The sequence below is a fragment of the Astyanax mexicanus genome, chromosome 8 (genome assembly GCF_023375975.1).
Source record: "Astyanax mexicanus isolate ESR-SI-001 chromosome 8, AstMex3_surface, whole genome shotgun sequence".
In the NCBI taxonomy this organism is placed as follows: Eukaryota; Metazoa; Chordata; class Actinopteri; order Characiformes; family Acestrorhamphidae; genus Astyanax; species Astyanax mexicanus.
The window spans coordinates 29,461,673-29,482,815 of NC_064415.1; positions in this window are offsets into that span (position 1 = coordinate 29,461,673).

Here is a 21,143-nt window from a genome sequence, read left to right on the forward strand (position 1 = left end):
AAAAGTTAAGTAATGGGTAAAGAAATCTTAAGTTAGCAAAACTTAGAACATCAAGTTATTGCAACTAAAGGGGAAGTTAATTTAACTTTTTTTTTGTTATACTGTAAGACTGCATAAATTTACTTAACTTTTTTAAGCAGACAGTTTACTCTTTTTTTTTTGTTTATTTTAAAAATTTAAGTAATGGGGAATAAAAATTTAAGTTAGTATAAATAAAACATCATGTTATTACAGCAAAAGGGAAACTCAATTTTTTTCTAAGGTAGCCCAGGGGGATCCCTACACACTGATAGTAAGTGTCAGAAACTGTTGGACACGCAATATGCAAATACTGAAGTAATGTCTGTTTTTGTTTCAACATTGAAACAACATCTAATGTTAAACAGTTGTGCAAACATTGAAATTTGAATGTTAAATCAACATATGTTCTCGGCTGTATGGAGGGATGAAAAAGTGGTTTTATTCCATCATATCCATCTGAAGTCATTGCTTTTTAATTTGGCCTCAATTCTTCTCCTTCTTAGAAAGATGAGAGAGGTCTGTAATTTTCATCATAGGTACACTCAGTGGTGTGCAGTGAGGCCCTTCTAACCCTTCAGAGAAGGGGTGACCATAGGTGCATGTAAAAAAATTACATAATATTTAATCAGGAAATATATATTATAGTTATTGTAAAATATAAGCATACATTTTATAAATTAACTAAAATAAAAAACAGCAACTAATTCAAAGCATTAGTCTGTGTTTTTCAGTTGCTACGGGACTCTTATCTGAATGACAGCTGTTCTAACCAGAGACTGTAAAAAAAGATGGACGCCGTGTCTCAGTTCCCATTTATTCAATGAAAATGAAGCCAAAATCTTCCACCATGTTGGCGATCTTGACACCCGAGTCTGCGCAGTAGAGACCAGAGGAGGGAGAAAGACTGTGTTGAGACAGCCTACTCATTTAAATAACTCCACCCCTGAGGGCTGCCTCGTGGTCACAGACTGCAGAGCGGGGCGGAGCGGAGCTGACGGCCTGCTATTGGTCCCGCCCATAACCAGCCCTTTTACAATAACCACACCTTTTTTGAATAGAACTGAATAACCTTCTTAAAAACGAATTCTGTGGGGATATAAAAATGTGACAATATAAGCAGAGGTTACTCTAGCTGATGCATTTAAATAATGGAGGTAGAATTACAGTATATTGGAAAAAAACGTGATTGAAAGTTGTCTGTTTTGCCATTGAAACCTATGGGGATGGGTGGGGTTACACGGCTTTCTGAAACCGAACAGCAGGGGGCGCCCGACCTGTGGTGGCTTCACTTTTGAGAGATGATGCTCTGTCCAGCTATATACAGTCTATGGTTCTAACCAATCAAAGCTTTTAAAATGGCTTCTGCCCCCTTGTGTCTGAGTGACCCTTCTACTGATTTTTTGAAGGGTGCAGTAATGAGTATATTAGCAAAGTCGCAGAACAATCTAACCAATCAGATTCATGACTTTCACTCCAGGGGCGGGGCCATGACTGTCTAACCCCTTCTGAGCGCTCTGCTGAAGGGGCTACGCATTGCTTAGCGTAAAACTAGCTTAGCGTAAAGCTTAGCGTGGATTAGTTCAATAGTTAACTATCATGGAATTGCAATGTAAATGAGACAAATATTGTGTCACATCATATTAAAAAGCCTTTTTTTAAGTGTTTTGCAGAAGGGGTACCCACTATATTAACTGCACGCCACTGGGTACACTTTAACTGTCACGCCACAGTGCCCTCCTTCCACACTCTCGAACTCCATTTCCCAAAAACCCACTGGCAATGACCTCACCGTCAGCCACTCACCTTCACCCAATCGCGTTACGCTCCCCCGTTCAGAGTCTGTGTTCTAGGACGTTCCGGTTCATAGTAATTTGCATCCTGTATATAAGGTTTCAGTTTGCGTTTAATCTTTGCAAGGTATTGTCGACTTTTGTTGCGTACTGAGCGTTTTTTCCCTGCATTATTCGGTCTGACTTTTGTTATGACCTATTTTCTGTATTACGGTTTTTGCCTTCCGCTTTGCCCTTATCAGATTCGTTGGACTGTCTCTCTGGTTTTGGATCTTGGACTCTGTACCCTACTACGACTCCTGTTTTGGGTGAGAGAGTTGTTTATCCTGTTATGTGGCTGTTAATTCCTGTAACCCAATCTGTAAATAAATCTAAATAAACCTAAATTAACTGCACCCTAATGGCACCTGTCCACAGCCTCAAACATTCAGACTCCAAACTCAGCTATGGCCAAGACCAAAGAGCTGTCGGAGGACACCAGGAAGAAAATTGTAGACCTGCATCAGGCTGGGAGGCTGTGAAGAGTGAATCTACAATTGGCAATCAGGTTGGTGAATAAATCAACAGTGGGTGCAATTGTAAGAAAATGGAAAGCATACATACATGGAAGACCGATCTGGGACCACACCCAAGATCTCATCCTGTGGGGTTAAAATGCTCATGAGAAAAGTGAGCAAAAATCCCAGAACTACAGGGAGGGACCTGATAAATGACCTGCAGAGAGCTCGGACCAAAATAACAAAGGCTACCATTAGTAACACACTATGCCAAGAATGTTGCATCCCAAGAACACCATACCTATTGTGAAGCATGGGGTGGAAACATCATGTTTTGTAGCTGTTTTTCTGCAAAGAGGGCAGGACGACTGACCTGTGTTATGGAAAGAATGAAAGGGGCCCTGTACCGTAACATTTTAAGATAAAACCTCCTTACATCAGTGGCTGGGTCTTCCAGCATGACAATGATCCCAAACCCACCTCTCGGACAACAAAGGAGTTGCTCCGTAAAAATCAGACCCAAAACATCATTGCTTTAGAATAGAACTACATGAAGGAATGGACCAAAATACTTACAAAGACTTACAGGAAATGTTTGACCATAGTCATTGCCAACAATGGTTATGTTACAAACTATTGAGATAACCTTTTGTTATTGACCAAAATCTTATTGACCCCTATAATGTACAAATAAATTATTTAAAAATCCTACAGTGTGATTTCCTTCATTTTTTTCCTCACTTTGTTTCTCATAGTTGAAGTGTACCTATGATACAAATTACAGACCTCATTCATCTTTCTACGTAGGAGAACTTGCACAATCAGTGGCTGACTAAATACCTTTTTGCTCCACTGTACATATATTACATATTTCTCATTTAGTGTCTCTTTTATTTTATGTGTAAAAAAAATCTGTCTTGGTAAATTGCTATTGAGCTATTATTGTATTAGTGCAATAGCTCTACATTAAACATAAAGCTGTTCTATGCTGTGCATTATATGTAATAGCAGTAAAGACACTGTATGGTGTTCTGTTAATGACACCAGTGAAGACGTATGCACATTATAATAGACAAAAATAGACAAATAAAATCAACGGAGGCTATAAAAGTGACAAACAAGCAAAAAAACTTAAAAACTGACAAATACAAACACTACTTTAGTACCTACTGATGGTAAAACTGAAAACTTCATTGATCATCACTGGATAACTTAACCATCCCTTCCAGTTTTGTGTTGGTAAGCAGTGTTCAAATTAGGTTTTGTTAACAGTACTTAACAACTAGTATAAGATGCACATTTAAATACATAGTTATAATGCTATTAAGAAAAAACATTATAAAACATTGCTGTAATGATGTAAATGACACTGCAATAATCTTGTCCATGATTCTGAAGAATACATTATTAAACTTGGCCAACTCACTTTTCCAGATATCAGAATATCACTTTTCTCTCATGACTGTCTCTCATGCTCCTTTGTCAGTCTTTTTTCCATAGTTGCAGTGGCTTGCAAAATTATTCATACCCCTTCAACTTTTTCACATTTTGTCATCTTAATAGACCAACACAAAGAAGCACATGGTTTTCAAAATTGCATTAAAATAAAAATCTGAGAAGTGTTATGTGCAAAAGTACATTAGTGACTAGTAGAGCCACCTTTCGCTGCAATTACGCCTGCAAGTCTTTTGGGGTTTGCCTCTACCAGCTTTGTGCATCTAGAGACTGAGGTTTTTTTGCCCATTCTTCTTTACAAAACAGCTCAAACTCATTCAGTATTATTTGTGGGTTTTGTTCTGGTTTTACCACAAATTGTCATCTCAAACATAAGCTATATTGTTTAAATTGTGATAAAAAAAAATACAAAAATAAAATTATTCTATTGCCTTTTTTTTGGTAAGGACATTTTTTTTTCATTTAAGAAAATGCATTTCAACAGAACCTGTAACACTTGCCATGATGCTCAATGCAAACAGATCAAAATATGCTATTTAAATATAACGGAGGATGTAGTTATGTTAGAGAGAGTAAATATGTTGGAACTGCCTACCTGAATTGCGAGGCTCTTTGATAAAGAGGTTTTGAATTTGAGAACTTGCAGAATAATTTGTAGATACACAGAAACTGAAGTCTATGTCTTCTGGGTGGCATCCTCTCTTCATGTCACCATAGGTACATGTCTTCAGACTATCATTCTCTGCATTTGTAAGTGAAATATATGTCAGTGTAATGCATAAACAATTACAGCCCATACATCACTTTTATATATATATATACATTAGGGGTGTAACTGTCTGTGTATTCTTTACGAACTGCCACAGTACAGGGCTAATAGTTTGCAGAATACACGTTACACAGATGATTCAGACTCTCCACACACCGTCGCTGCACTGCCATAGGAAATGAATGGTCGCCTGTCCCTTTACGGTGTGCATTGGCGTAGGAACCGGGGGGGATGGGTGGGACATGTCCCACCCAATATTAGAAACAGGTGGATTTGTCCCCCCCAAAAATGAAATAGTTTCGTTCAGCTCAGTCGTACTGTTAATGAAGAGACCGACCGCTAAGCGCTGGGAAACCAATCACGGTGCCGGTTCAGGGAGAAAGTCCCGCCTTTCAGTAGAAACAGCCAATCAGCTCGCTGGTCTTGCGAGAAGAGTTAGCGTGCTGGTGGAGGAGAAGCCCCTCCCCCTCGCTGTGAGATTTAGAAGCGGTGTCCAGCATCAGCTGGTGTTGAAGTAAATCTGGATATACGGCGATTTTTCTAAGAGGTAACGGAGCTAACCATGTGACCTGTGTTGAGATTATTTCTGATAGCTGGTTAAAAAGACTCCTCTCCAAATCAAAACACACAGATTAAACCCACCGTGTGATTAATAAACTGCAGCTGTGTTAGTCAGTTAGCTTAACTTTGGAATTAGTTAGACAGGGAGTCAAGGCTTAAAAAAACATATATGTTATGTTCAGCTTGCCCTGATATGCCTGATCAGCTAATCACTATTCCATTTTCAAATTGTGTTTATTAATTTAGGATTGCAGGACTTACTGTAAGCTGTAGTGGATAGTCAGAATTTAGTACAGTACTTTATGATGGTAGTTTAAAGCAGTTTATTAACCCTGATCTCTGCCCTAAAATTGTGTGTTTTCTACCAGATCCAACTGATTAGCTAATAAACAGTCCTTTACTGAGTTTACCTGTTTAAATCCTTTTCATTATGTATGTCAGCAGTGTATTAGACACATCATACCTCCACTTACTTTATTAAGTGACTTTAAAGCAGAGTAGGCATTGGGGATATGCAGTAGAATGTGTAGGAACAGGGTTGAGAAACACTGCTCTAACCTGACTTCTGTTTATTTGTAGTTCACAGTAAGACTAAATCCTGAGTAAATAGAGGGATTCCAGGTGAATCCAAATGTTTTTTTCTTTAGTCTAATATTTATATTAACTTCTGTCAAAAATCTATATGAAACGTAAAGTTACATTCTTTTTTTCAAAAAAGGACACCATCATAAGAAGTGCTTTCAGTAGAAACAACTAAAAGCGCAGATGATAACTGATCAGTTTTTGTCATATATGTATATAATTGAGACATTTCACGCATATTTGTTTAAATGTAATGTGGAGTAACATGGCGGTTGTAAAGTCACCTTTACTTGGATGTAACTAATAATAAACAGAGTACAGAAAAAAGGGATTATTTGTGATTAAAAGTAATTCCTTAAATGTTGTTCTAAGAAACTATATGGGCTTTGGTGCATTAGCAAAAGTGTCCCCCCCAATATCAAACCCGCTCCTACGCCCTTGACGGTGTGAACACAGAGTAGGTACTTGTAATGTCTTTCTCCCTTTCTCTCTCTCTCTCTCTCTCTCTCTCTCTCTCTCTCTCTCTCTCTCTCTCTTTTGCTTGTGCTGTCTGTCTGTCTCTCTCTTTTGCTCGCACCGTCTTTCTGTCTGTCTGTTTCTCTCTCTGATATTATAATAAAAAATTTATTTTAACAATCTAAAGCTGAAACCATGAAATGCATCCAGGAATATGCTTAGTAAAATATTTGTAGTTTAAGCAGTTAAAGTAATGTTGTTGACAGTAAAAGAGAACACTAGTTATTAAGAATTTAATAATAAAATTTAATAAAGGTCCAGCCGCTTTATTTTTTCCACCAACCGCACCAAAAACGTACCGAAAACGTACAGAAAATGTACAAACCGTGGGGTTTATATCGATGTGTGAACCGAACCATGAATTTTCTGTACCGTTACACCCCCCTATATATATATATATATATATATATATATATATATATATATATATATATATATATATATATATATATATATACACACATATATACATACCAGTGGTTTCAATGTTTTATGGACATCTTTTTTATAACAAGCATAAAATGTCACATTTTAATTAATTATATTAGAAAATAGATAATTTTCCTGTTCCACTTTTAATAATGCAAAGTTTAGAGGCTGACCGTATAAACAACTGGTTCCCACATAATAAGCAGATTTGCATATTCCCACACAGTATTCAGATTTCAGTTGCATGAATATTGCATAAATCATATTTTTACCCTAATCGCTATATATGCGTATGGCTAAAACCTTATAAAGATACAATCAAGATACTAGTCACATGAAGCGACTGTTAACTTTTAATTTAAGTAACATTCTTTGAAATCATGACTGTTTGAACAAGCAAGCTAATTAGACAGAGCTGTACAACAGAAGATTGGAACTACTGTACCATGTAAGAACAGCACGATTTAATAAGAACTTTAGCTTAGTGCTTAGTCAAAGGGTGTAGTTTAGTTAAGTTTAACAACAATATATTAGATGACAATGTAGAGTGTTAAAGGGTTTAGAGTGTTATGGTTAGTCCAGAAAGTTAATAACATACCAAAAAACACAGGTTCGCTCATCTCGCCTTCTCTCCTTGTCCCACAGTATTCAGAGAATACAGTCTGTGCTTGAAACATGTACTTGCAGGCTGGGTTATATTCCAAAGCAAAAACGTTTCCTTCTGTTTCAACTATTTGTTCTTTCTGTAAAACAACATACCACAAGAATCACTGTAAACATATTCAACATAATTCAAATTAAATTTAATGTTATTTGTCAATATTATTTCTAATTACATTTAAGTGATAAGATTTTGCCCTTTAAATTAATACTTTTGACAGCTACACAGCACTAATATTCAGTACACTGTAGCACACAGAACAATAAAGCTAGAACATACAGAATAAATGTCTCACCTCATCGCATTTGCTGTAAGTAAACTTGTATTTCCAGCAAATGTTTCTGGAGTGAAATCTGAAATCTGGAGTGCTGCAATTAAGAAATATACGTTCACCTTCCCTTTTGATGTCAAGTTTTGGTGGTTCTGATTTGACTAAAACAGAGAGAAAAGCAAATAACACAAATTATTTGTATAAATTATGCTGAATTATCTGTTTCTTTATAATAATTTCTTATAAAGATGCTGAATTTAACTCAACCTGATTGTGCCATCTCTACCATTCACTTTCAGTAATATGTGTTTTTAGGTCTTATTCTTAAGACTTATTCTTTTCAAATTATTTCTATTCAAATAAAATGTAAGAAACACTGTGCTTTTTTAAATTGCCATTTTCCATACTGTACCAACTTTTTCTAATTTGAGGTAGTTTCAGAGGTTTTGATGAATGACATTATGTAACTTTGAACTTCAGACACTTTGCATTTCAACAGAACCTGTAACACTTGCCATGATGCTCAATGCAAACAGATCAAAATATGCTATTTAAATATAAGAGGGTGTAGATACGTTGAAATTTTTGTGTGGCATACAGTGTGACACTCTGCACAGTAAAAAAGAGCGAGATGCTAAGAAAATGCCTACCTGAATTGCGTGGCTCTATGATAAAGAGGTTTTGAATTTGGGAACTCTTTGTAGATCCACTGAAAATGAAGAACTGGACGCCAGCAGCGAAGTCTATGTCATCTAGGTGGCATCCTGTTTTCAGGTGTTTATAGGTACATGGCTTCAGACTATCTTTTCCTGCATTTCTAATAAATGAGTGAATACATTTGTCAGTATAATGCATGAACAATTACAGCCCATACATCACTTGTAAGAACACACACACACACACACATATATATATATATATATATATATATATATATATATATATATATATATATATATATATATATATATATATATATACACACACACACATTCTTTAAACTAGTTCTCACCTGTAAAAGAGCTGGAGATCTGAGGTCTCACTGATTAAACTCCAGGTACAGTTCGTCTACATATGAGAGTAATACACACATGTGAAGTTCTTCACTAAAGCTGAAACACACAGGAGAATTCAGTCAAGTCTAGATGCTTCACAAGCAGGAAAAAATAATATTAACATTAACATTTACATGTAAAAAAATGTGTTGGACTTTTTGGGCCGAACAGGAGCGCCTTAATATCAAAGCGGTGGCTCAGAGCCGACAAGGGAGCTGGATGTCCTGGGAAGCCGTCACAGATAGGTCCTTGTCATGGTCTGACCTGTGGACGATCCCCCAAGCCAGGCTCAGCTTCCTGATAAGATCCACCTATGACACCCTACCATGTCCCAGAAACCTCTACCAGTGGTTCGGTGTGGAAGAGACCTGCTCCCTTTGCACTACCAGCAATGCAACCATCCAGCATATCTTGTCAGGGTGCAAGACAGCTTTGTCCCAAGGTCGTTACAGGTAGCGACACGACCTAGTGTTGAGGAAGCTGGCAGAGGTGGCAGAATCATGTAGACAGGAGGCTAACAGTAGACCGTCGATTCCATCAAGACAACCTGTCCTGTTTGCAAGGGCCGGAGAGAACATCAAGCCCCCTTGCCAGAGAGTACCATCAAAAATCCTGTCACCCAGCAGTGAGTGGTCTATGAGGGTCGACCTGGGGAAGGAGCTCCATTTCCCCCGGGAGATTATTGAAACATCCCTCCAGCCAGACTTGATTATGTGGTTTAATTAATTATATTAGATAATAGAACAGAAGAGGTTGTAATTAAATGGGAAAAAAGAACACCTGAAACACTTAATCACTTGGTATCCTTTTAAAAAAATGTATATTAACAAATTAAATTAAGTTGTCCATATAAAACAGGGTTCAAGTCAAATAAAATGTAAGAAACACTGTGCTTTTTTAAATTGCAATTTTTTTCATACTGTACCAACTTTTTCTAATATGAGGTAGTTTCAGAGGTTTTGATGAATGACATTATGTATATTTGTACTACAGACACTTTATTATTTATATTATTATTATTATTATTATTATTATTATTATTATTATTATTATTATTATTGTTGTTGTTTTGTATTTGTGGTTTGTGTTCTGTTTTTTCCACAAATTGTCTCCTTTATTTCATAAATGTGTATATTTTACAAAATTGTGGTCTTGTTCTAATAAAAAAATACAGAAATAAAATGATTTTGTTCCCTTTTTGTCTTGGTGAGGACATTTAAGGGTTGAGAAAGCGCTTTTCAACAGAACCTGTAACACTTGCCATGATGCTTAATGCAAACAGATCAAAATATGCTATTTAAATATTATGGAGGGTGTAGATACGTTGACATTTGTGTGTGGCATACAGTGTGACACTCGGCACAGTAAAAAAGAGTGAGATGCTATGAAAATGCCTACCTGAATTGCGTGGCTCTATGATAAAGAGGTTTTGAATTTGGGAACTCTTTGTAGATCCACTGAAAATGAAGAACTGGACGTCATCATGGAAGTTTATGTCATCTAGGTGGCATCCTGTTTTCATGTCACCATAGGTGAGTTTATAGGTACATGGCTTCAGACTATCTTTTCCTGCATTTCTAATAAATGAGTGAAACATTTGTCAGTATAATGCATGAACAATTACAGCCCATACATCACTTGTAAGTACACACACACATATGCATATACATTATATATATATATATACACACATTCTTTAAATTAGTTCTCACTTGTAAAAGAGCTGGAGATCTGAGGTCTCATTGATTAAATTCCAGGTACAGTTCATCTTCATATGAGAGTAATACACACATGTGAAGTTCTTCACTAAAGCTAAAACACACAGGAGAATTCAGTCAAGTCTAGATGCTTCACAAGCAGGAAATAATTATATTAATATTTATTTTAATAAAATGTTCAATATTATTGCTTTCAAAGGTGCTTACATTTAATTACTTATAACATTTACATGTAATAAAATGTGTTTGATTTTTGTAGTCTTTAAAAATATTTTGAAGACTAAATGTGGGGCTTACCCAGAGGTGGAGAGATGCCCTTCTGTACAGGTTTGCTGGGTTTCTTGTGGCCACACTTTACTGGTTTTGTCCTTATGTTGACGCATATTTCCTTCTCAGTAGAAACTTTCCATGTGTGGTTCAAATGTGGTGTTCGCCAATTGTCGAAACACTCGGCTTCAGGGCCAGTGGGGGGGCATTTCTGTTTTGGGAGTAAGAAATCAATATTAAGACCCTAACCTTCATCCTGACATAAAGCACACAACCTTACTACTGGAGAGCATACTGTCTACACACACTGATGGTGCTTCTTTAAAAACACAGCTGAAGCAGAATAGCAGTTGTTTGCAACAATTAATTGTGAACATTCACTATTCTTTCTGTCTTTTGTTCTGGTTTCTTTATCACAAAAAAGTCTCTACTGACTCAGAAAGGTGACTCACCTCTAAACATAACACAACATTGTAGTCCACTTTACAGTCAACATCCAAACCTGTTGGCTTACTCCACTGAGCAGTTACTGAGAAACGCTCAAGGTTCCATGACAGAGTCACATTATCCGGTTCTGGCAATTCATCTTCAAAAAAGAGAGAAAGGAATTTGTTGAGAATGTAAAAGATTTTGATTGGAGCTTTTATGTAAAGTTCCATTAAGTTTCTACAAATTCTGCAGTTTTAAGCATTTCCACAATAAAAAGAAGTATAAATGTTTCTCACAACTTGAACTATAAGACATACAGCTTTGAGCTGGAGATTCATTAAACCAAGCTATTTATCAGTCCGGTTTATGAAAAGGTACTGTAACTGAAAACAAATGTCTATCATGCTGATGCTGATTAACAATGGTCATTTATATTACGGTAAGTTGTACAAGACACATAACTACAATGCATTGATGTATTTATATTAGGTTGTTACCAGTGATGTCAGTAACGTGTTACTTAGAGTGGTGGGGGGGGGGGGGTGACTTCTGTTTATGCGACACAACCATGGAGGCAGGCGAGAGAAGCGTGTTTTGTAGCAGAGGTTTAAGAAGCTTCTGTTAATGAGGTACAACCATTGGTTTACTTACCTCACTCCACTGTTTCACTCTTAAGATGTGATTATAAAATAAATCTAGGCCCAAGTAACAAAAGTACACATGATGTCAGCCTAGAGCAAGGGTCACTAATAGGCGGACCGCTGTCCGGGTCCGGACCCAGACGTTGTCCAAACCGATAAACTACTAAGAAGGATTTAATTCTGACCGTGTTCATTTAAAGCGGCGGAACGTTTATTGTCTTTATAGTTTACGTGCTTTACAGCGCAGTAAGCTTTACCGAGACAAGAGTGCAAAATAGTGCACTTTACTCCGCCTGATCAGAACTCCTCAGCAAGAAAAAAAACTCCCTCGCTCGCTCTTTACTCCCAAAACCACCCTGTCAACTCCCCCCATCAGTTTTAACCACAACATAATAAAGTATGTTACAGTAATAATATTAAATAAAATAAAACTACTGTTTTTTTTAAGCTGATATTTTGGTCAAGTTCAGCAAACATTTCTCTATATACATAGATTTATCATTCATGTAATTATAATTATGACAGGCTGGCCTAAATCTTATACAAATAAAATCAAATAGAATAAATATAGCATTTTGAAACAAAGTGAACATACAGATTAACATTATTAGACTCGATATGTTAAATTATTGAGGGTGTTTCCATTTATTTTATGATAGGTTGATAATGTAATTATTGTGACAGGCCTATTTAAAACAATAAATATTGTTGAAATATACTAGTATATGTAACCTGTTTTGTCTTTCAGTTGTTGATAAACCACTGACAGAACTACTATAGGCTTCTTCAGTAAAAAGAATAAAACACTGAATTATAACACAAATTAACATTGGTGACGGTCCGGACCTTAGCCTGATGACATTTTCTCTAACTGGATCAAACTGAATTCTAATAAAATACCCCAGGCCTAGACCATATACACGGTTTTGTTTTGTAAGAGAAATCAAGAAAAAAAGTTGTTTTTAAGAGAAATCAAGAAAAATAACATATTATTCTTAATTCAAGAGAAATTGTCTTTTATTTTTATAAAAACTTCTTTTTTTCAGGAAATATTTCAACTTTAAATGTCAAGAGATACATTGTTGCTGTTAAAAATGCATTTTCCAATAAGGGGAGTATTGGCAAAACTGGTTATAATTTTTATGTTAAGGTGGTGGGAGGTGGTGTCTGCAGCTGCTGAAAGTAACTAATAAAGTAACTTGTACAGTAACTTAAACTTTTAAAGTTACTTTTAAAATCAAGTAATCCATAAAGTAACTAAGTTACTTTTTAAAGGAGTAATCAGTAACCAGTAATCGGATTACTTTTTCATTTGTTTTGTCAGACCTTTCATTGGTTCTTCTCAAAAACATAGTTGATTACATGAATTTAATTAACCCTCTAGGACTAGCACATTTAAGTAATAATAATAATAATAATAATAATAATAATAATAATAATAATAATAATAATAACATTTTCACATTTGCATTTTACCGTCATTGTACATACACAATATGATGCAACCCCATATGCTATGTGTGCTATGTGTGCTATTACACCCTTTATTATTAAGAATTATTAATTAATAATATTTTCAAAGTCATGCAAATGGTTACATATCTATTGGACATATGATATTAAAGTGTATTGACATTTATCAAATGAAATACTACTACTACTACTATTACTTCTAATAACAATAACAATAACAATAACAATAACAATAACAATAACAACAACATTTGCAGAGAGTCCTGATGAGTCTCATTTTAAAAGATTGTGTTATTTTTGTAATAATCAAAAAATGATTTAAAGTTATTTAAACTCACCAGCACTGCCAAAGATCCAGAGCTGGAGAATAAAAACAATAAAAAGTCCAGTTGGCTTCATAGTTTTGACTTTAGCCTTGCTGAGAAGCAGAATCACAGACTGCAGTGATGAACTTGCAGCAGGAACTCTGCTGTAAAAAGATAATGGGTGGTTTACAGGGGGAGTTGTGTTTCACATAAAGATTTCTGAGGAAATATTCAAAAACCTTAAAACTTCAACATCAGTGTTTTTTTGAATTACAAATTATACTTTCATAGTTTTTAATAAATATAAAATATTTAATAAATATAAAGTTCTTGTTAAAATGCTGGATCTTTTTATTTATATATACTTTTTCTTTGAAAATCCCTTTCCCATGTATTGGCTACCCTGTAACTGAGGGCCACCTTAATATACTTTAGATAAAGGTTGACTGATTGATTGATTGATTGATTGATTGATTGATTGATTGATTGATTGATTGATTTACTTGACAGATAAACCAAAAAATTATAAGGGTTTCTTGAAGACTCTGAAATTCCCATAATGAGCAAATATGGCATATTCCTATGTGTGTTTTTTTTGCTCATTTTTGCCAGATTCAGACTCAGACACACTATTGTTGGTTGTTGTTTTGTTTTGAAATTGTATTAAATAAAGGCACCACTGGGGCTGGGTATAGCTTTAAAAATGTTTATACCAGTACCGATACCATACTTTAGTGTTAGTTGGTTATGTTGGTCATGCGGGTTGGCCAAACATACTTTATTAAGAGTACGTTCTACTCTTATTAAGATTAATTGAAATCTGCATTTAAGTTATTATTTAGCTTATATATATATGAAAAACAAAAAAAAATGTGAGTTAGGAGTGTTTAATTATGTTAATCATCACATTTTATATAATATATCAATAATCTGATGTCTACCTTTTTGCTCTGTAACTGTTATTTTCTGTTCTCTGATTGCATGAACACTGTTGCACTGCATAATCAGCAAGTGCTGGATATTAAACTCATGTTACGCTAATGTTATGTTAAGCTTGCACTCTCCTTCACAAGGCTGGGGAGTGGAGCTAGCCCTCAGCACGATGGTGCACTCCTGTTCACCTGGCAGAGTCCTGCAAGGACTGCTGGCTGATGGGCTCAGGTAAATATATTCACATTACTTATTCATTAATAGATTTAAAATGGAAACTAAATCAAGGAAGTGCCACCAGGTCATGTGATCGTGTGTATGTGACTGTGTAAGTTCACTCACTTCTGTCCAGCCACCCCGTCACATAGGCCGCCAATGCACTGAGCCTGATGAGGCTCCTGCAGGTGGTCGGGTTTCCCGTGTGCTGACTGGCTTTCAATGCAGCCCAGGAGGTGAGCAATTGTCTGCTTTAGGCCCCGTCCACACGAAGCAGGATATTTTTAAAAACGGAGATTTTTGCATTTGGACTAGGGTTGTTCCTATGGACAATATCATCGTCCATCGTCATTAATGACCCACCATAGCGATGGATGGTAACCATTTTTTGTTTTTCCAGAAACATGCACTGACCTTCTTTTGGTCTCCTTCACCTAAAACAGGGATTTTAGAAGGGATTGTACGGAAAATGATCAATTCAGGTATGTAATATATATGAATTAAGAGTCAGGGATGGACATTAAAATACCCTACTGCTACGAATATGTAGGGCTGGCCCGAATAGCGTTTTCTGAGCTCCGGATATTCGGCACTGATTTGTAGCGATTATTCCAACCCCGGCCCCGAAAAAAAAAGATTTCCCACCCCTTTCCTTGCGGTAGGGCTCAAGGCTCAAGAAAATGGTCTGTGATAGGGGTCTGTTTTTTTTTAATTCACACTGTTCTTATTTCTCATTAAATATCTAGAAACAGATTAAATCTGTACTGTCTCATTTCACTTCAGTCCTGAATATATGGAGTGCATTATGTCTCCTTATGTTGTGCTGCATGCTCTTACCGATGAGACGTTTTTACCTTGGATTTTTTTGTTAATTTTTTGGAGTTTTCACTCCAGAATTTCTGCTTCCCGACACCAGGGCTTCTCCGTGCGTACGCAGGCCAGGAGCGCCGCTGTTTTAGGGCTTCTCCACTGTGCAAGCCGGGCCAGTGAATTGCTGTTTTTGTGTCTTCGCACTTAGGCTATTTGCTTAAAAACAAAAACAAAAATTAAATACTACAAATCTGAGATGTACGTGCTATACGTCACCATCTCTGCCCCTAAAACCGTCCAATATCTTGCTTAACAGACACGCCAAATCCCCCCGCGAGCACGTGAGGTGCGCAGCACACTGATTAATTCATGCGTTGAGCTTTAAGCAGGCAGAGGATCTGTAACTGGTGGAACATCAAAAAAACCTGACAGGGCCCGAGGAAAGCGGTGGAAATTCTCGGCCGGCCCGGTCAGGCAGATATTTGCAGGGGTTTTTTTGTATTACTTTATTGTTCAACTCTTCTGTTGAGTTTTTTGTTTTTGATCTTTTGAAATTCGTTAGATTAGATTTTATTGGGCTTAGTTGGTTATTTTCCAATTTCATATTTATTTTTTTGTTATTATTACATTTTGTTATTATTTTCCATTATTTTTAAGAGCAGGCCTTATTTGCCTTATGGAGAAATACTTTGACTTTTATTTCGCCAGAAATAAGACTTGACTCGGACTCGTAATCAAAGACTTGTGACTTAACTCAGACTTTTCGCAAACATCCCAGATATGGTCGGTTGCCTTTTTTTGGCAAGCCCTGAAGGCACAGACACGTTGATGGTTGCATACTCTTCAGGATGTTGAACACACAGCTGATCGCGTAGATTTGTTGTCTCTCCATCTTTGACACGGACCACAGATGCGCAAATCTTGCAGACACATTTATTTATATCTTTTGGCAGCCCACGCTCATCTGGTTCAAAACCAAAGAAATTCCAAATAGGCGAAGTGGTGCCCTTCTTTCCAACCAACTCCTGCGTAATGGTTGGTTGCCAACTGTTGAAATGAAATGCGCCTCTCTAACGGAATTAAACTGACGCTTTTAACCGTCGACATTCAAGCAGAATGGAACAGCAGCTTTTTATAACGTGCAGGCGGCCAAAGCGCAAGAGTAATTGTATTTGAAAAATAAAGTATATAGTTTTAAAATGTATTACCATTAAATTACCATTATTAGTAGATTTTTTTTATGCTAGCCTAACTATTTTTTATTTAGTGTTACAATTAAGTAGGCTAAATATAGTGACATTCTCAGGGCACGGGCAATTGAAAGGCAGTGGAAGGGTTTTTTTTCTCATTAAACGTTAAAGCCTGGGTAGAATTATCACCATATAGCTTATTTTATACTACTTTTATTTTATAATCACTATGTTTTTATACAGTAGACCCTTTTAAATTTGGTCATGATGCGCTGTCCCTGTTTCAGGCTTTATAGTCACTGGTTTATACTGATTACAAAACACCTGATCCAACTAATAACTAACTACTAGCTTATCAACTATCTGCCCTGGCTAAGGCCAGCTGAGTGATACAGCAGGAAAACTAGCAGGACAGTGTTACTTCAAAACACAGAGTTAACCCAGCTAACTGAAGAACCACAGAGCCTAAAACACTTAACGTAAAAATGTGGGTTTTCTTTCCATTGAAGCCTGTTAAGGACGAATCTTAAGTGGTTTAATGTACTTAAACAACGAGCCAGAAACACCAAACATCTTTTTTTTTGACTGCTTAATAAACTTAATCGTCACTATCACTCGTCTCAGCTACACTGGTACACTTCACAAATAATCAATTTTTTTTTTTTTTTATGTCAGCAGTAAAAGGAACCTTGTCTGAAGAGGTAGATACGGCAGCGTCTCCACCTTCCTCTTGGTGGAGAGTCCTGATAAGTGAGGTAACCCAGTTTCTGGCCATCCTCTGGGAGGTGGGGGCTCTGCTTGGTAGGAAAAGCACCGGCCCTGTGGCCTGGGAATGTCCTGGCCCCAAACCAGACTTGCAAAGCTCTTTTTGCCATTGAACTTCGATACCCAGCCCAAGGCACTACTTTAGCATATCAGATCATATTGTGAATTCAGTAAATTGTCACACACTAAATGTAAAAAACCCAGCAACAGAAACAACTCTGGACTTCTAAAGTTAAGATGATATAAAGATAGTTTGTGGAACACTTCTGAGGACAAAATTGTGTTCATTAACAAGAGTGTTAGTGCGATGTTGCAATGTTGGATAATCAACACCCCACCTCATCATCCCCAACTGTGTTCTCATTCCACTGCTCCACAGCTCAATGCTGAAGACTTTACACCTCTTTAGCCATCGCCTGAAATTAGCCATTGTGCATCAATGTAATAATATCACGATATATTGTACTGTTTTGATCGTATCTTATCAATATGTGGCATCAAATATCAATGGGCCCTATTTTAGAGATGAGCACTGCTCAATTGCCAATCACGCAGCTGTATTTAGGGTGTGTAAGTGTGTCTTTGTTATCATGAGAGCGCAAAAAATACCTCTTGTGCAGCTCAAAATGTGAAAAAGGCATGTACTAATTCTCTTAATTATTCATGGCAGGGGGCAGAACAAGTAATGATGTTTTTTTTGTTCTTAGTAAAGTGCCATAAACAATCATGCTCATTGTTTTTGATCCAACAGTATCTTAAAAGATGGTAGTCTCTCATGATTAAATAAATATGTTGTGTTAAAATAATTTTCACTTTTTGTATTTTTTTTTTACAATTGAGAAAAAAATGTAAAAAATATAGTCTAACTGCTAATAGAGCGTGTTCAGCAAATGTGCTCCTTTAAAGGTGGCGTAAAAAATACGAATGAATGTGTGTTAGTGTGTGTGTGCATGTGTGTGTACAATATTGTTGTTCACACTCACTCTCCCAGTCATTGCGAACATCTGTATCCCAAAAGTAGTGGCAGACCTTGTGACCTTTGACTCCTTTCACTTCATGTGTGGCTTTTAGAGGATCCAATCCGATTCCATAGAGAAAAGGGTGTGATTAGAGAGCGCTGTACACATACATTACAGTACTTATGGTCTATACTTCCTATCACTTTTGCCATGTCCAATAGAGGCTTGTGTTTTACAAAGCCATTTACAATCATCACCCCCCCCCCCCCACACACACACACACACACACACACTGCACCACTGTGGGTGGTAATATTAGCCTTCTATGATGTATTCAGCGCGATGCTGTGGATCGAGAAATGATCAAGCTCTCACAATTCACTCATTCGGCTACTTTTCAAAAATCACTCACAAGATAACACCTCAAAAGTTTGGGATCTTCCAAACTGTCCTCTAATGACTCTCTCATTAATTTAAATTGTCTTCATCTTTTGTGATGTTGAAAACATTAGACACCCACATATTCCGTCTATTTCATCTCCGACATCAAAACATTACAATGGGTCTGATTACCCTGTAGTGCGGGCCAGGCATTAAGGTGACTTAATACATTTATCAGTCTTTAATAAGCAGTTTTGATTGGAGAAGGGTGGGTTCCCCTCCTGTGAGCCCTGGTTTCTCCCAATGATTCTACCTCAAGATTTGAGGGATATTTTCCTGCCGCTGTCACTGTTCCCTCGCTCGCTCACTTGGGGTTAGGGGTGCGAATCTCTCAGTGTCTGATGATTCGATTCCGAGTTTTGGTCTATACATTTAGTGGAAGATAAAATGACAATTTAAACAAATAGAACATTTATTTTAAACCAAAAAATAGGTTTCTTACTGTAGCAATTTTTTTTTTCAACATTTCATATTTCAATTTTTGTAAATCTTTAAAACATAACCTTAAAATAAAACACAGCCGTTACAGTTTTTTTAACCATATTGCATCGTGGCAAATTTTCAAACCTTAAATATTAAATATTCGACTGGGTCCAGGAGTCAGACGTAAGTGCTAGTCTATCAGCATTACTCAGAGCTTTTCCCACTTTATTCTGTGTTTCACAGTAAAGTTGAGACACTGCTTTCTCACTAAAAAAGCTACGTGAAGGTTTAAACATACCTTGGGGTCCAGCATATTAACCATAAACCTAAACCCCTGGCCTTCGACTGAGCTGTATGGTGGTAAACCATTTGCGACATAGCAGCGATGGAGTGGGAAACCTTCATAGGGAAACGGGAAGTATGTTGCATTGCTCCTTTTAGCTCAGGAGGATATTTGTATTTCTAAAGTAGCTCGTTTTATTTTACGTTGTTTGCAGACAACTGTGCTCGTGTCAAGCTTTCTCTTCCCCGGTACACTGTAAAATACAAATTGTGCCCAAACACTGTTTTTAGCGACGACAGGGCGGCTTAAATCACTCTCTTCTCCTGCTTTATGCCAACAGACTCCATTCAGGTAAATGAAGCTGGCTAACTAACTAGCTTGCTGTACGGTGGCCTAGACGTCTCCTTCTTCTACGATGGTCAAGTGGACGCGTAATGCGGCATGCAGTACTGTCGGGAGTAGAAGCAGTAAAAATCTAAACGTATTTTAAAATCGATTTCAGGGCATTTTGAAGTGATTCAGAACTCTAGGACTAGGAATCAGGATTCTTAAAAGAATCTATTTTTTCAGCACCCATACTTCGGGTTACATGTTTTATCTGTTTTACTGTGACAACAGATTATTTAAATGTAAGCTCCATAAATCTCCTTTATCATTAACAGTATCACCTTCATCTTGCCCTCCTCCACCACCAGCTGCCAGGTTGCATCTCCACCAGGGTTGCCAGGTCCAACAAAAATATCGTGCCCAAAGTCTGTTTAAAATCACCCCTTCAGAAGCTTAAACTAGCCCAAAATATTTCTGGCACCGAGTGAAGCAAACGGCAAAACAACTATGTAGTATTTTATTTAGAATAATATAGTAACTATTAAACTATTGTAAAAATAATATTGTAATATTGTAGTGTTTTATTAGTTCTTTTGTAACAGTTTTATACGCCAGTTAAGAAAATGTAATAGTAACAGCATCTCCTCCACCTAATAGAGATAAAAAAGGAAGAGAGAAGAAGGGAAAGGATGTGTTGGTGTTGGAGGTCATTTCCACATGTAAAAATAGCCCAAAGTAGTGTGGAAGTGTTCTGAGGTCATTTATTAAAGCAGCAGTCCCTAACTTTCGCAAAAGTTACTTTCTTTTAAATTGAAAGCAGTAGTTTTCCTCGGTGGTGAGGTGAACAAATGTTCTAATTAAATGGTATCAATCTTCTGGCACAACCATCCTTGCAATTTGGGTTTGTTTTTTTTATCAAATTGAAAACCTCTGGAGTATAATCAAGAGGAAGATGGATGATCACAAGCCATCAAACCAAGCTGAACTGCTTGAATTTTTGCACCAGGAGTGGCATAAAGTTATCCAAAAGCAGGGTGTAAGACTGGTGGAGGAGAACATGCCAAGATGCATGAAAACTGTGATTAAAAAACAGGGTTATTCCACCAAACGTTGATTTCTGAACTGTTAAAACCTTATGAATATGAACTTGTGTTCTTTGCATTATTTAAGATCTGAAAGCTCTGCAACCTTCTTTTTCATTTCAACCATTTCTAATTTTCTACAAATAAATGCTCTGAATAACAATATTTTAATTTGGAATTTGGGAGAAATGTTGTCCGTAGTTTATAGAATAAAACAAAAACGTTCATTTTACTCAAACATAAACCTATAAATAGCAAAATCAGAGAAACAGATTCA